General features: G+C 42.2%; 1 long non-coding RNA gene across 1 annotated transcript in view; it reads left to right on the forward strand.

Annotated features, from left to right (window-relative positions):
* The first annotated feature begins 105 nt into the window (after nt 1-105).
* Nucleotides 106-12886, forward strand: part of LOC309637539 — an 84352-nt gene continuing 71571 nt past the window's right edge. The window contains exons 1-2 of the long non-coding RNA XR_014250620.1: nt 106-2665; nt 11039-11118. This is a non-coding gene — a long non-coding RNA (uncharacterized lncRNA). The remainder of the gene's footprint in view (nt 2666-11038; nt 11119-12886) is intronic.

Here is a 12886-nt window from a genome sequence, read left to right on the forward strand (position 1 = left end):
GGACCAAATTAAGAAGATATGTATATGTTTATTACAGGACTTCTCAGAGCCTTTAATTGGTAGGTATCTTAGTTTGCATTCCACCAGAAGCACACTAAGAATCAGAATAGAATGTTTGTTTGGGAGGTGATTTCAAAGAACTCCACTAGGGGGAGTGAGGACAATCAGTAAAGGTGCATTAACGAGCAGGTGGATTCCTGTGGACAGTGGGGTCTTGGTCCCTCAGGTGAGCTCTAGGAGACAGTGTAGATCATGCCTCAGAGTTTTCCCAACCAACAGGCAAGGAAGCTGAGGAATTCTCTCCCTTGTACTGTCTATTGTTGATTGATGTCTGCTTTCAAGGTCATTGACTCTCCAGTGCTTCCAGCTTGCCCTGCGCCCTGGGTCAGGAGGAAAAGACAACAAATAACAGAACAAGAACCTAGGGCAAGAGCCACAGGTGCGTACAGTAATCAGAGTGTGCAGTGCATGTGGACACAGCATGGACAGGGGCTGCTGCAGTAGGCTGATGGGGTCTGTGAAGTTTCAAGAGGGGAGATAAGGTTTGTGCATTTTCCAAATATATTTGACCACATCATACTTTTGTATAGAGCATCCTGAAAGACTAGTAGTTTCCACATAACACATTGAGAGCGTTCCTTGTCTAGGTCAGTGGTCAACACATTTTGTCTATAAAGGGCCAGACAATAAATATGTTTGGGCTTGCAGGCCATATGGTCTCTGTTACAGCATCTTCACTCTGTTGTATCATGAAAGCAGCCATAGACAACACGCAAATGACTGGCCATGGCTACGGTCCAGTGAAACTTTATTTACAGAATCAGGCAGCGGGGCCAGATTTGGCCCTTGGCCTATAGTTTTCTGACCCCTGGTCTAGATCACTCCTACAGCTCATCCAGCTCTAAGATTCTAAAACATGTTTGTGGTTGTCCTGCTCAGCAGAAAGGTCTGATTGAGTGATTTTACAAAGCCTTCGCTACCTCCTTCCCATGTGGCTCCATGGTAAATGTGTCTCAGATCATGGTGCCTAGTCTCTCTGGAACCCATCCCAACCAGCCCTCTGCAGCAGCCTCTTCATCCCATTTTGCCCACAGCCTCTCTACTAGGGAAAACTAACTGAGCCTAAATTTAATTACTTTGCTGGGGAAATAAAAATAGTGTTGTCCTGAGGCTGCCTGATGCCAGGAATTTTCCATGGCATGGGAAGAGAAAAAAATAAATAGCAGTTTGAAATAAACAAGTCCTACCCACACTTCAGCAGGGGCCTAGAAAGGTGTGAAGACTGGGGGAAGCAGGGGAGGGGGTGAGGTGGCAGGACCCCGCTCCCTCTTCTTTATTTTTGAAGTTGAAGACTTAGGACAATAGTCCCTCCTGATACGCCCACTTAACCTGCATTTATTGACCACCTAATGAATGCCAGGCATTCATTCCTTCATTCAGTAAACACATTTTAAATGCCTAATTTGTGCATTGATTATTAAGAATTCTCAATAATTATTAAGAATTTCAGTGGTGACAGCAGAGCATTAAACCAAGCATGGACTCCTTCTAAGCACTATATGATTACATATGTCACACCCATGAAGCCAGCCTTGGTGCTTGATGTTATAAAGATACATGTGCTGTTACAAAGAAGACTCCATTGTTCGCCCTAGAGAAGTTACTATCCAAGGAGGGAGGGAAGATGTGTGTAATAAAAGACCTATCAGCGCTTCACCCCATCATTTTCGATTTCTTTACCGCTTTTGTCCACATCAGATCCCAGTGAGCATCCATATTCAACAGCCAGACCCTCCATCCCTTTGTTAATGTCTGACCACAGGCTGCTGGAGCCACTTTGCCTGAGAGCTCAGAGAACTCGAGGTCCTTCGCCAATGACTGACTTGTGTGGGAATCCATCTAACTGGCCCCTTGCCTCTGATGGGGTCAAGTCTGAAGCCAGCTGTGCACTGACCCCCAGACCAACCTCCCCTGCAGCATTGAGTCACACCCTACCTTGGTTCCCTTCCCATCCTTCTTCCCACCTCCCTACCGGTTCTTCCTGGAGCACTTCCTAATGGATCACCTTGACACAAAAATCTCATGTCCGAGTCTGCTTTGGGTGAACCCAACCTAAGACCCATGCATATAAGTTATGGGGAAGTGAGGTCCAGAATGAGAAGTGCTATGACAGAGATCCTGAGAAAGCACTTGGCACATTCAGAGGTGAGGAAAAGTACATCCAGCTGGAGGGCTGTGAAGGGCACAGGTGGGAGGAATCGTGGATGAATTGGCATCCATGTTGGGTCTCAATTAATGGATGTTATTTTAAAAGGTTGAGATGAATGGTGAAAGCAGTTGGGAAGGGGGGTGGTCTTATGTTTATTCTCTGTTTATCCCTCCGGGTCTTCTCTGCATTCGTTTCTCCCCTGCTCTGTGTCCAGGACAGCTGACCTGTGTGGATGGCATTAACAGGCAACCTTGCCTTCTGGCTTCTTGTTGGATTAGGCCAATGACCTCCGAGGTGATGGGAGGGTGGTGGAGTGTGAGACTTCTCCATAGAGCCCCTCCTTCTGTTTCCAGTAGCTGCTCCATCTCTTGCCCCTTCTGGTCTGGAGGTGGTCATGGGTAGCTGTGGGGACCGTCCCATCTCATGCTGGTTCACCTCAACCCTGCCAACATCTATGTAAGTACGCAGTCTCTTTTTTAATCCTTCTGAGCCGCCTCATTTGAGGGTACCAACAGGAATGTGCTGGAAGCCTGACTCACATAGCTATGAAGAGGATGAGGACAGTGCAGGTGAAAGGAAGAGCTCAACCAAGGGCGCAGAAGCCAGGCTCAAAGCTGGACGAGAGGAGTGAGCTGAGAGCGTAGTAGGATTTAAACTACAAAGGTTGGTTACAGACAAAACGCGAACAGCCTCAAGCGGTAGCCTAAGGAGTTGGGACTTGGAGCCACAGTATGTCTGACCAGATGTACTTGGGGGGAGGTGCTCTGACAAAAGTGAGAAGGATATGGACTGAAGATAAACTGGAACAGAGCTGAAGGATTTGGAGCCTACTGCGATGATGTAGTCAGAGCCAGATTCAAGTGCAGACCGGCTGGACAAGGTACAATTGGAAATATAATGAGATGTAGATAGCCATCTGTATCCGACCCCCACCTTGAAGCTTTTGTTCATGCTGTTCCTATTGCCTGGTGCATGCTTCCTCTCTCGCCTGGCTAATTCCTTCTCATCTCCAAGTTTAGCTTAAACATTATTTCTCCCAGGAAGCTTGTGCTGGCTCTCCCTTCTGGACTGCCTGAGGTCCCCTTGTTAATGTGCTCATATAATGAATGTCTTGTACCTATTTAAAACAGATCATACTACACTGTGGCTATTTAATTTTCCAAGTGCCCCTTTGCACCATAAGATCTGGGAGGGCAGAGACCATGTCTGTCTTGCTCACTATTGTTTCTTTAGAGCCCAGTCTAATTCCCTAGCAATGGATAAATATATGATGGATGGATGGACAAAAGGAAGGAAAGATGGATGGAATCAGTGGCCTCTGAATGTTGCTGTTAGAAAAGTGTCTTGACCTTGACTTTCTAGTATCTATTTGGATAGAATCATTCATTCATCCTCCTGTGATATTTCTTAGGTTCTTTCATTCTACAGCTGAGTTTCAGAAGTCTCATTTCAGAGAGTAATTAATAGAGTCATATGTCTTCTGAAAAGGTTGGAACCTCTGAGGCTCTTGGCATAAAAGAGGATACTGACAAGAGGATGCAGTTGCCAAGAAAAAAAAAAAAGGAAATTATGAGAAGCGTTTTGCAGAGTAAACATCATTAGGAGGAAGGAGTGATGAAGCTAAAATAAATGTTTCCTGTTGAAGCCTACTTTGCATTACAAATCATGAAGGGGCTTGATTGGTTTGCCTGTTAGTGACAAATAGCCTGCAATTCATTTCTTTCTCCTGCTGACTTTTGGCCAACATGCTGCAAGATTCACGTAACTGTTATTTGACAACCCCTTTCTATATGTTGGGAGGAGATGAGACAGGGCTTTGCCCAGAGAAACACCTGGTTTGGGGGACCAGCTCTACTGCACACTACTCCCAACCAGACACGCTGTTGTACCAATCAAGGCCCCTGCCTGGCACAGCTAACACACCCAAGCAGGCTAGTTGAGGAGACATTAACAAAGGAACCATTTACAGAAGTGTGGACGGGGTAAGAGAAACCAACAGGGGGTGATGTATCACCCTGGACCTAGTGACAGTGGGAGCTGCTGGTACCAATTCTGGAGCACACATACTATCTACAATTTACAGGTGAGAAAACTGGAGTTGAGTCTCCCACCCAGGTGGTCAAAGGGAGGCTCAAAGAAGAAAACATAGGGGACAGCATTTGGAAAACTGAAACTCTCTGAATGTATTACTGCATCATTCCCATCTCCTTGCCTCTACCACCTCCAGTCCGTGCTGCCCCCTTGATTTTTGTTTGTTGTTCTTCAAACAAAACACACTCCGTGGTTTCAAACAGGGGTCCCTTCATTCTAGAGGCTTTCACTGGCCACCTTTCCACCATTTGGGAGCATACATCTGCTGTCTTTGCTTACCTAGTGTCCATTCCCCCTTCTCATGACCGTACCTCAGTTTCCTCTTGGAAAATGAATGGGGTGGGCCATCAGAGGCACCCATAGAGCTTACCATCCTCCCTGAACCTTAGGTGGGCCCACAGTCACAAGGACCAGTTCAGGGATGGGCATGCATCCAATTCAAAGAGTTAGTGCTGAAAATGTGGTCGTTATTCATTAGTGAAAGGACTTCTCTTGGACTTCCCTGGTGGCACAGTGGTTAAGAATCCACCTGCCAATGCAGGGGACACGGGTTCGAGCCCTGGTCCGGGAAGATCCCACAGGCCGCGGAGTAGCTAAGCCCATGCACCACAACTACTGAGCCCACATGCTGCAACTACTGAAGCCCGCGCACCTAGAGCCCCTGCTCTGCAACAAGAGAAGCCACCGCAATGAGAAGCCTGAGCACCGCAACAAAGAGTAGCCCCCGTTCGCCGCAACTAGAGAAAGTCTTGGGCAGCAACGAAGACCCAACGCAGCCAAAAATAAATAAATAAAAATAAACTAAAATAAAATAAATTTTTTAAAGGAAAAAAGGACTTCTCTTTCAGCCAGGGTTTCTAAGCCATTGGAATGTAAGCTGGAGAGAGCCGCCTGAGAATGAAAGCACCACGGAAGGACCCAGAGCTCAGAGATGTGGAGATGGATTCATGACGACTTTGTGCGAGCCCCCGACTCCAGTCTGGCTGGAGGGCAGCAGTCCATGAAGCCAGCCTCCCCCCTTACCTCTCGGTGAGGTGAGCCAGCGAGGAGGAAGCAACTGACAAAGGATTAATCTCCAAAATATACAAGCAGCTCATGCAGCCCAATATCAGAAAAACAAAAAACCCAATCCCAAAATGGGCAGAAGACCTAAATAGACATTTCTCCAAAGAAGATATACAGATTGCCAACAAACACATGAAAGGATGCTCAACATCACTAATCATTAGAGAATTGCAAATCAAAACTACAATGAGGTATCACCTCACACCAGTCAGAATGGCCATCATCAAAAAATCTACAAACAATAAATGCTGGAGAGGGTGTAGAGAAAAGGGAACCCTCCTGCACTGTTGGTGGGCATGTAAATTGATACAGCCACTATGGAGAACAGTATGGGGGTTCCTTAAAAAACTGAAAATAGAACTGCCATACGACCCAGCAATCCTACTACTGGGCATATACCCTGAGAAAACCATAATTCAAAAAGAGTCATGTACCACAATGTTCATTGCAGCACTATTTACAATACCCAGGACATGGAAGCAACCTAAGTGTCCAATGACAGATGAATGGATAAAGAAGATGTGGCACATATATACAATGGAATATTACTCAGCCATAAAAAGAAATGAAATTGAGTTATTTGTAGTGAGGTGGATGGACCTAGAGTCTGTCATACAGAGTGAAGTAAGTCAGAAAGAGAAAAACAAATACCACATGCTAACACATATATATGAAATCTAAAAAAAAAAAAAAATGGTTCTGAAGAACCTAGGGGCAGGACAGGAATAAAGACGCAGATGTAGAGAATGGACTTGAGGACACGAGGAGGGGGAAGGGTAAGCTGGGACGAAGTGAGAGAGTGGCATTGACATATATACACTACCAAATGTAAAGTAGATAGCTAGTGGGAAGCAGCCGCATAGCACAGGGAGATCAACTCAGTGTTTTGTGACCACCTGGAGGGGTGGGAGGGAGGCTCAAGAGGGAGGGGATATGGGGATATATGTACACGTATAGCTGATTCACATTCTTATACAGCAGAAACTAACACAGCAACGTAAAGCAATTATACTCCAATAAAGATGTTTTTAAAAATTCAAAAAAAAAAAAAGAACAAGGCAAGGATGCCCACTCCTACCACTTCTATTCAACCTTGTACTGGAAGTCCTACCGCTTCAACCATAAGGGTCTATGATTAGGTTCTGTGCTCTGCTCTGACGAATTCCAGTAGGGGGAGTGACCCAAAGCTCATAGTGGCTGAGAAGCTGTCACCTGCTGGAAGGTCATCTCTGCACAGCTATACTAAGAAGGCTCCACATCCCACTTCAGCTGAGGAGGGGGGAAAACACCTCCCTTTCATTTAACTTTTAGACCTCACGTTTTCATGTTTGCAGTGTGTTAACTCCCAGCCTCCCTGCAAAACTCCTGTCTGAGGTTCCCAAGATTAAGGTCTGATGTGAACAAAGAAGGCTATTTCTGCCTGTCCTCAAAAGTGCAGTCAATAGGGAAGGAGAACAGAAGAGGGAGGAGGGTACCATTTGGAAGCTTCACCTAGGCAGTGACCTGGTTGACAGTGCTATTGTTTTCTTCCTAAAATCTTTATGGCATTTTGCAGAACAACCAAATGTAAAACCTGGTCTTAAACTGGATCCTGTACCAGGGAAAACTAATTTAAAAGGCATTAATAAGTCAACTGACAAAAATGGAAAATAGATGATGGGTTAAAGAAAAGTTTAACATTTAAGGAAATGTCAAATTCCTCAACACTTTAACTTTACTGGGGTTTTTGGAAGAGAATATTCTTTTTAGGAAATATACACGGAAGTATTTATGGACAAGGGAGCTTGGTATATACAACTTATTCTCAAATGGCTCAGAAAAAAATCATAGAGCAAATAATGAAGCAATTGCAACGAAATGTGAATAGCTGGTGAATCTGGGTGTAGGGTGCATAAGAATTCTTTGTGCTGTTCCTGAAACTTTTTCTATAAGATTAAAATCATTTCCAAATAAAAAGCTGAAAACATTTAAAAGAGTCTGAGAAACATACCAAAGGCCTACAATGTGGTAGGAGGAATGACAGACAGCTCACTGACTCACTCTTTTATTCATTCATTCAGTCATTCCATAAACATTCACCACATACATCCTAGAGTCTTGCACTAGTGCTACAGACATGAATAAGACATAGTCCTGCCTTCAAGGAGTTTACTTCGTGATAAGGAAGGAAAATTATCCAAAAATTGATTGGATCAGGGAAGAGTAACACCTTTTGCCTAATCTTGTATTTTCTGTACATTACTTATCCAAAGCAATGGTCTTGAAGTTTGCTGCGGTCAAAAAAAAATGTCATATTCATTGACTGAGAGACGAAGATTTTAGCAATCCTGTCAGATTATAAGGGAAGAAGTGGAGGCCCAGTGACTTAACATGTTCACAGCAAGACTGTCTTTTCTAGGGTACCCGATGTATCTCTAGCCATCTCACTGCATGCTTTTATGAGTTCCCAAAACTTCTCAGAGGTACAGGTCAAGGAACCAGACCCTCAGCTTTTACCAGCTTTCCTAAATTCAAGGAGAAGAACTCTCTGCTTGAATTAATCCAATGGTTCTCAGGTGGGGGCGATTCTCCACCCCATTCCCATCAGGGGACATGCGGCAATGTCCAGAGACATTTTTGGTAGCAGAAGCTACTGGCATTTAGTGGTAGAGTCCAGGGATGCTTCTAAACATCCTACAATGCACGGGACACACAACCAAGAATCATCTAACCCAAAATGTCAATAGTGCAGAAATTAAGAAATTCCGAACTAGTCCAAAATCTTGGACCAGTTCAATTAAAGGGAAAGGAGGGAAAGGAGAAGGGCAGGAAGAAGAGTATATCAGTTAGGAATAAGCTCAACTGCAAGAGAGAGAAACCCCAAAATAAAGATGGCTTAAGCAAGATAGATATTTATTTCTCTTTTTTTCTAGAGAAGCACACTGTTGAGAAGTGCAGGGCTAGCATGACACCGCCCAGTCATCAGGGAGTTGATCTGCCATCTGCCCCAGCTGTTTTCTTCTCATGGTCCAAGTTAGGATGTGATGGTTTAAGCTCAAATGTCTAATTCCAGCCAGCAGGAAGGAGGAAGACGTGCCCAGCCTTGAAGAACACATCCCAGGAGCCACACCTAGTGTCCATTTGGACAGATTTATCACACGGCCACACTGAATTGAAAAGGAGGATGGAAAAAGGCAATCCTTCTTCCAGGAAGCCATGAGCCCAACTAAAAATCAGGAGGTTCTCCTCCTACACTGTTGGTAGGAATGTAAATTGGTGCCGCCACTAAGGAGCAAAGTATGGAGATTCCTTAAAAAACTAAAAACAGAGCTACCATATGATCTAGCAATCCCACTCCTGGATATATATCTGTAGAAAACTCTAATTCGAAAATATCTATGCACCCCAATGTTCATTGCAGCACTATTTATGATAGCCAAGACATGGAAGCAACCTAAATGTCCATCAACCACTGAATTGATAAAGAAGATGTGGTATATATACACAATGGGATATTACTCAGCCATAAAAAAAACAATGAAATAATGCCATTTGCAGCGAAATGGATGGACTTAGAGATTGTCATACTGAGTGAAGTAAGTCAGAGAAAGACAAATATCATATGATATCACTTATATGTGGAATCTAAAAAAAAAAATGGTACAAATGAGCATATTTACAAAACAGACTTACAGACATAGAAAACAAACTTATGGTTACCAAAGGGGAAAGGGGACAGGGAGGGATAAACTAGGAGTTTGGGATTAGCAGATATAAACTACTATATATAAAATAGATAAACAACAAGGTCCTACTGTATAGCACAGGGAACTATATTCAATACCTTGTAATAACCTATAATGGAAAAGAATCTGAAAAAAAATATATATATATATATATCTGAATCACATTGCTGTACACCTGAAACTAACACAACATTGTAAGTCAACTTTATTTAAATTTTTAAAAATGCAAAGTGCAATAAAGCAAAGAGAAATAAAATGAGGTTTGCCTGTAATCATAAGAGCAAAAATAGAAATTAAAAAGAAGTGAAAAAAAATCAGGGGGGTTCTATTACTGAAGTACAAGGGATGAATGAATGCTGGAAGACAGCTCACAGAGTCTGCCGCAGATGCACAAACTAGATATTTGCACTGGGGATGTTTGTAGTGTTTTTGTATTCACCCAACTGTTTTTCTAATAGTCTTCCATTGCACTTGGTGTCTGTAACTGTTGAAGCAACAAGTGCCATTTTATAATTCTACAAAGTGCATAATAATTAAGGGATACACCTCTTTAGGGAAAGGTGACAGGGAGGACTTGCATTGTTCCCAAATAGGAAACCAATAACCTCAGTAAGAGTGAAGATCGTACAGAAATGTGAGCCCGGGAAAAATAAGACCACAAAATTCCTAAACAGCCCACACGACTTCCCAAATGAGTTAGTTAACCAAGGATGCCAATTTAAAACTAAAAACTAAAACATGGGGGTAGGGGGATATATTTTTATACATTCTACATATTTATATATTTATATATTGCATATGTATATGCGTGTGTGTGGTGTGTATACATGTGTGTGTGTATTTATACTCCCCCGCGTTTTCTCTTCCCATATATATGTATTCTCAACCAAATAAATGTTTGCGCTAATAACAGCTTTCAACAAAACCTATCCCAATTTGCTTGCGATTGTTTCTTATATATCTTGTCACACTAACAATATTCAACAAATTTTAGACTGTTGTCACATTACTGTGTTCTTAACAATGACTTTCCTACTTCTTCAAATACTCTGTCAGGCTATCAACAGATTGGTGACCAGTCTGTTGTTCAAACTGTGTATTTCTGAAAGGTAATTTTTAACCCTAGGACACAGTGCTTCTGTTGCTGAAATAGTTGCTCTAGAATCTCTTGGAAGTGCCAACTGCTTCATTAATCGCCCACATATTGTTTCACACTTTCTGATGAAATGCCACTGTCTAACTTTATCATCCAGACCTAAACACGCAGAGCATAAAGCTGGGTTTACAGACAGATTTACCATCCACGATGTCAAACAAATTAAAAATGTTTAAGTGTCAACGACCTGATATTGAATTGCAAACAACTCTGGCTTCATTTGGGTGAGTGGGTTGGGCTAAATGGAACCTGAAGCTTTGAAATAGAATTCACCCACCGTTTCTGCTTAGCAATTATGCCAGCTTTTTTTCCTTGGAGATTGGAGCCTGGTTATGGAAATTGCATTTGTGCCTCTTCTAAATATGCAGACTCATACTCCAAACCTCTCATTTGTGATTCTATGATAAAGAAAAGAAGCTGAGAGGAAGGAAGACAACATTCGCGTTTCTGAACTTAATTTGAAGCTGGCTTAACTCACTCTGAGCCACGGAAAAGAATAAGAGCAATTCCTCCTTAGCTACCAATTAATGCAAACCTCTCTTATCACGATAGAGTGGAGGTTCGGGGAGGTCTGGTTATTTAGATAGACTGGGTTATTAAGAGTCAATCTTTGGGGCAGGGGAGGGGCTGTTTATCCCCCGAAATTTTAGACAAATTTTTTTCTTTCCCTACATATCACAACAATATCTAGCATTTACTGGAAGCATGTTATATGCCAGGCACGGCGCTAAGCTCTCTATTTAATCCTTTAAAAACATCCCTCTAATTTAGATATCATTTCCATTCATACAGATTAAGAAGCAGAGGCTCAGAGATGTTAAGTTACTTTCCCAGGTCACAGAGCTTCCGACTGGACTTCGATTTGAGCTCCGGTGAGCCTGATTCACTTACGTTTTCTTAGTTTTCTTTTTAGAGTTTTGAAACATCTTTAATCCCTCTGGAATTTATTTTGGAACATGACATGAAATGAGACATCAGTATTTTGTTTTCTACAAATGTACAAATATACATCTTCTACAAATGTAACCAATTGACCCTGCCACAACTTAAAAAAAAGGGGGGAGGGGTTTGTTTAACAATTTAATGACAAGAGGAAATGCTATGACAAAAGTTAAGTAGAAGAAAAGGAGGAACACTAAGCTATATATACAGTGTAAGTAACTACATTAACATATATATATGACCATTGATATAATGTCTATTGAACAGTTGCATGGAAATATTGATATAACCCTGGATGCTGTTGAAGAGTCTGAGGTCTGGCTGCAGACTGCCTGGGTGGGTCTAAATCCCACATCTACCTCTTACTCCCTCTGGGTGGCCTCCTGCAAATTACTTAACCTCTCTGCGCCCCGTCTCTCATCTATAAAATGTGGGTAGTAATATTACTCATCTCCTGAAGTGACTGAAAGGGTTAAATAAGTTGATCCATGCAAACACTTAGCATAGTGCTGGGCACCTAAAAAATACTGCACATATAAATATGCCAAATCCGATGTTTATAGTTGTTATAACTGAATGGTGTCATCGTATGCATTTTAATTTTTTTCAAATTGTCTACAATGACTTCTTTTGGTTGTTTTGCATGTTATACTCAGAAAAAAACGTATAATTTTTTTTAAAAGCCTGGGTCTTCAGCATTCCACGAATGCCGAAATACTCTGAAAGCAAAAAGGTACCCCCCTTACAAACTTCCTTTTGAGATGCACCCTCATTGGGAGAACCCTCTGTCCCCCCAGCAGAAAACAAGTTCCTTATTTCCATAAGCTGATAACACAGGGAAATTGGGCTCAAGGATTCAGTTAAAAAAAAAAAAATCCTTAAATAACAAATAGGAGGTATTTGGCATTATGAAAACAAGAAGCAATAAATGTAAATAACTCCCAGGTAAATTATCTCTTCAAGTCCTTAAGGTGTTGTGAGATTCTGGAATATGTTATATTGCATTATAATTTATCATTGGATCTAGAAGTCTGTTCTGTAATAGGCCTAGTAACAGGGGTTGGAATTAATCTGCCATTCGCACCTCATTACGTTGCTGGGAATATCACCGAACTGGACTCCACGTGAGACAGACTTTTGTGTAAGGGGGCCAGACATAGGAATCTAATGCAAGTACTTTCTGACACATAGGGAAATGCTAAGGTAGAAAGCTGATTATTCACTATAATGCAGTTCTCTGGCTAAACTTCCCCAGGCTTCAGATGAAGCTAATGAAGCAGAGGTTTATCTGTGTTTCTTCCGAGATGATTGATGAACAAATCAGCTGCAAGTAAGTGGGAAAACAACTGGGAGAAAAGCTTAATATGTTTCCTCCAGCACTGAGTCTGTCACGGCTCTGTAACTCCTTCTGTTCAGAAATTCAATGTATACAAGAAAAGGCTAGGCAACTAGTCCTGGCAACCTGTTACTCTTCTGGGAAATGGTGGTCAAACATTTCCTTCTTAGTTAAATCCCTTCTCTCACTAGGGCCTTAGAAGCCTGAGAATGTTAAACAGTAGCTGTGTGACTTTGAGCTTGTTTCTTGACCTCTCTGAACTTCATTTTCATCTGTCCAGTAAGAATACTTACCTTGCAGTAATTCTGTGAGGACTCCAGACAATTCATTTAAAGTGCTTATATTAGAACCTGACACCTAAT

Source organism: Balaenoptera physalus, assembly GCF_965194825.1.
Source record: "Balaenoptera physalus genome assembly, chromosome: 11".
Taxonomy (NCBI): Eukaryota; Metazoa; Chordata; class Mammalia; order Artiodactyla; family Balaenopteridae; genus Balaenoptera; species Balaenoptera physalus.